This window comes from Ictidomys tridecemlineatus, chromosome X (genome assembly GCF_052094955.1).
Source record: "Ictidomys tridecemlineatus isolate mIctTri1 chromosome X, mIctTri1.hap1, whole genome shotgun sequence".
Lineage (NCBI taxonomy): Eukaryota > Metazoa > Chordata > Mammalia > Rodentia > Sciuridae > Ictidomys > Ictidomys tridecemlineatus.
The window spans coordinates 115,070,527-115,075,489 of NC_135493.1; the positions used below are offsets into that span (position 1 = coordinate 115,070,527).

A 4,963-nucleotide genomic window follows, 5' to 3' on the forward strand; every position below is an offset into this window, starting at 1 on the left:
GAAAGAAACATTTTATCCATAATCATACTATCTAATTATAACCATCATAAGCTTTTTTAGTTTATTTCCATTTTTCCCTCTGCAAAAACGCGTTTTCTTTATGGTTATAATCTTCTAAAGGACACATTTATATCTTACTTTTCAATTTGTATTAAACAAGCATATTTTCTCATATATTACTCTTCAAATATTCCATGATTAATGGCTGAATAATAGTCTATCCAGTGAATGAAATATAATTTCTTTGCTGTTGTTGGGGAATGAGGTATATGATTCAATAAACCTTCATAAGCATAAAATTCTTTCTAAATTTAGGATTATTTCCTTACAATTTTCCCATCAAGCAGAGTAACTGGATCAAAAGGCATGAATATCTTGGGATTGGGGATTTGTTTCAGTGGCAGAGCACTTGCCTAGCATGTAAAAGGTTCTGAGTATAGTCTTTGATCCTGGAAAAAAAAAAGACATGAATATCTTTCAGAATCAGTATATATTGGCAATTTTCATATAGGATTTCTTTCTTTCTTTTTTTTTTTTTTTTTGCTGCTGGGGATTGAACCCAGGGCTGCTTAACCACTGAGCTATATCCCCAGCCCTTTTTAAAATTTTTATTTTGAGACAGGATCTCACTAAGCTGCTTGGGTCTTGCTAAATTGCTGAGGCTGGCTTTGTACTTGCCATCCTCCTGCCTTGGCCTCCCTAAATGCTGGGATTATAGGCCTGTACCACCACACCCAATTTTTTTTGTTATGTTTTAGTAGTATTGGGGGTTGAACCCAGTGGTGCTCTACCACTGAGCTACATCCCCAACCCTTTTTATTTTTTGAGATAGGATCTTGTCAAGTTGCTAAGGCTGGCCTTAAAATTGTGATCCTCCTGCCTTAGCCTCCTAAATTGCTGGGATTACAGGTGCACCATGGCCCTGTGGGTTTTTCTGATGCTATTCATTTTTTTTTTGTTTTTCATCTTGTTAATTTGTAAAAGAAGTAAATTCTGGTTCCCATTTCAATTACTTCTCCAATATTAATGAGTTTGAAGAATTGGAAAGTCACATATTCTCAGTCCCTATCAGAGTACTAGGCCAGTTGATCTCTTATATAACTCTTATATGTCTTTCTTCCTATAATCTACACAATAGCTTCCTCAAATCTTGTATACAGTAAGTGCCTAGAAATAGCTATCTATTTTATTCTGTGTTTGCACAGCAATTTACAAATACTGAGAAAACATCAGGGGCCAGGCATGGTGGCATACACTTGTAACCCAGTGGCTCAGCAGGGTAAGGCAGGAGGATTGCAAGTTCAAAGCCTACTTCAATAAAAAGTGAGATGCTAAGCAACACAGGAAGACCCTGTCTCTAAATAAAATAGAAAATAGTACTGGGGATGTGGCTCAGTGGGAAAGTGCCCCTGAGTTCAATCCCTGATACCCAAACAAAAATAAAAAGGAGAAAAAATCAGCTGTCCATATCCAAGAATGGGCCTATCAACAAGAATTTTATTGCTAGGAGGCCCAAACTCCCCCAATACTACCCCTTGCCAGGAATCCATACCACAATATTTTTTGCACTTATAAATACCCCAACTGTTGGCGTTTTTAAGAATTTTGTTCAAGAGTTCCATAGATCCATAAATATTAGATAATGTGAACAGACTCTTAGAGAGGAGAGGGGTTCTTGGTTCATAGAACAAAAAATCAAATGTAGTAGCAAGAATGGAAAAATGTTATTACCAGATTTTTCTTATACAATTATCTCAAAAAAAAAAAAGCCTTCCCACAACTTTACTGCCACCATCCTATCTGAAACACATTTGTACTTACCTGGATTACTACAATGTCTTCTCAATTCCATCTGATCTCCTTTATAGTCAATGCTCCTGAAGACTTCAGAAATCTTCCTTTCTCCTTTATTCATTTGACAGAGAAGGAAACTTGCATAGTGACTTGGTCAGCCTCCTCTGATACATTTTTAGCTACATACCACCCCCTCAGTGGGAAAAATGTAAATGCATAAGCCCAAATCAACCCATTCCTTGTCTATAGGATTTGAGCCTTTCCCATACCTAGATAGAAAAAGAACCTTGGTTATTGTCTAGGCAACCTTTAATAGCCTCCCTCACCTGTTCAATTCCCAGCCTACAACATGGAGGGAAAAAACCTTCCTTATGTTTGTTCATTCCATAAATCTTGAATATCTGTTATGGGATGGGAAATGTGCTATGTACTAGGGACAGGACAGTGAGAATGAAATAAATGACCCTAGTATTTGGGCACTTACATTCTAGCCAGATATACTGACTAAAGTAAATAAACAAATGAAGAGAAAATTCATACAGTATGATAAGCGCTAGAAAGAAAACAGTGTTAGACTAGTTTAGAAAGTCATGGGAAGGGATAGTTGACAAAGGCCTCCCTGAGAAAAATGACATTTAAACAGAGACTTGAAAAAAGAAAAGAAGGGGAAAGGTTGGGTATATAGAGAGGCTGAAAATGAACAATCAATTCAAAGGCTCTGAGGTGGAACAAAAAAATTGGCAAATTGAGTGAACTGAAAAAAGACTAGAACATTCTTGGTGCACAGTGAGAAAGAGGAAGTTTAACATGAAATGTACCTGAAACATAAGCAAGACTCCAATCATGTAAGGTCTTAGAGACTATGGTAAAAGACATTGGATTTTATTCACAGTAAATGAGAAAGCACTGATGAGTTAAATAAGGGAAGAGAAATCATTAAATATTCCTTGATGTTTTGTGGTAAATGAGTTGCAATGGGCAATGGTAGTGGTGGAAAGCCCAGGTAGGAAGTTATGGCTCTAGCCAGGTGAAAGATTATGGTGACTGGGACTGGGCTGGTGGCATGAAGATGTAAAGAACTGAAGGGACCTAAGATACATTTTAAAGGTAAAATCAAAAGAAATGGCTTTGGTGTGGTGGTGCATGCCTGTAATCCCAGAGGATCAGGAGGCTGAGGCAGGAGGATCCTGAGTTCAAATTGATTGTTCATTTTCAGCCTCTCTATATACCCAACCCTTCCCTTTCTTTTCTTTTTTCAAGTCTCTGTTTAAATGTCATTTTTTCTCAGGAAGGCCTTTGTCAACCATCCCTTCCCATGACTTTCTAAACTAGTCTAACACTGTTTTCTTTCTAGCGCTTATCACACTGTATGAATTTTCTCTTCACTTGTTTTCCAGCCACAGCAGGAAAACCCTAAGCAACTCATTGAGACCCTGTTTCTAAATAAATTATTTTAAAAAGGGCTGGGGAATGTGGCTCCCCTGTGTTCTATCTCCAGTACCAAAAAAAAAATGCTTTAAAAAATCTACTTTCACCAAATAGAAATAGATTGATTTGTTTCATGAATAATTTTTAATTACATATATCATTAAATATCCCTAGATTAAAATGACAATAAGATAGGTGAAAATTTTTCTAAAAGATAAGTTATACTGAGATATTTCTTAAATAATAAATCTCTTTAAATATCTCTAGATTAAAATGGCAAAAAGATAGGTTAAAAGCATTCCAGAAATAAAAAGTAATTTATCCTGCCATTTGTGATTTACAGAAATTACTCTAAAAGACTTAGATGAAATTTATAATTGGATGACTGATGACTCAGAGAATGTCTAATCTGGAAAAATAAACTTTTAAAAAGAAAATTGCTTATGGATTGAATGTAAAAAGTGGAATTGAGGATGACTCACCCAAGGTTTTGGTTGAGTAACTAGTTGATTGACACTGCCTTTTACTGGGATAAGGACAAGTAAGCAGGGCACAGGGTAAAGGCTGTGCACAGGGATTAAAGTTTCAGTTCTGGACAGGTTAAGTTTGAGATGGACTTAGTCTTCTTGACTCTGGATAAGGCAAACATAAGGTGGTTCTTTATGAAAATAAATGTGGCCTAAATTGGCACAACAACAAGTTGAGAACTAATAACAGTGGAGGAAGAGAGTAGAATTTGTAAAAGACCTCCCCAAAATAAAATCACCTGGAACTTGTTGAATAATTAAACTGTGAGGTAGGCACAGGATTATTGCTCTATCGTAATAGATAAGTAAACAAAACTAGTAGAAACTTAAAAACTCATCCTAAACTACACAGGTAATTAAGAAAGAAGCTAGGGTTATATAAATTGCATAATTTATAATAAATGTGTAAAAGATCACCTTATTTTCCTATGACCTTGTCTTCCAGCTCTGAATTGCTCCTTCTGTGTTTGGCTGATGAAGTCAGGGCTGAGAATCTGCATTTTTTGCTTTGCCAGCTGCTCGCTGTTAGGCTCTGCCACCAGAGGGAGCTAGATAGAAACTGTAAATATGGAGAAGAAATTTACTCTTCCCCCTCTGCTTCCTACACCTTGGCTCTAGTAGTTCTTCCCAGAGAGAAAAATCCCCCCACCCTTCCTATGAGGTCTGGGTCCCAGGCCCCTCCTCTAAGTTTTGAAGTTTTAATAAGTAGAATCTTTTCTTTCTGTTCACTCAGCCATGACACTTTTGCATGCTTATTTTATCCTTTCAGACTTAAAAGATATTTGGAGAGTCCTGGGGACTGAACCCAGTGGTGCTTTACTACTGGTGCTTTAACAAGCCCAGCCCTTTTTTATTTTTTTATTTTTTATTTTGAGACAGGGTCTCTAAGTTTCCCAGGTTGCCTGTAACTTGCGATCTTCCTGCCTCAGCCTCCCAAGTACTTGGGATTACAGGTGTGCACCACCTGACTTGACTTCCTACTTAAAGATTATATATATGTATACATATCAGCAGTAGAGCACTAGCCCCCTAGCCCCGCACATGAGAGGCTCTGGGTTCGATCCTCAGCACCACATAAAAATAAATAAATAAAATAAAGATATTGTGTCCAACTACAACTAAAAAAGTAAATATTTAAAAAAAGATTCTTTATATTAAATTCTGCCCAGAGAACTGGCTGACCTGGTGCAGTCCGAGTGCCTTGCAGAGAGGGC

At 37.0% G+C, this 4,963-nt stretch overlaps 1 long non-coding RNA gene across 1 annotated transcript; it reads right to left on the minus strand.

Annotated features, from left to right (window-relative positions):
- Positions 1–299: 299 nt before the first annotated feature.
- On the minus strand, positions 300–4,304 carry LOC120890660 (uncharacterized). Its single transcript, XR_005735012.2, has 3 exons — positions 4,167–4,304; positions 1,822–1,905; positions 300–449 (listed from the first exon to the last, which is right to left on the minus strand). It is a non-coding gene; the product is annotated as an uncharacterized LOC120890660 (long non-coding RNA).
- Positions 4,305–4,963: the final 659 nt, after the last annotated feature.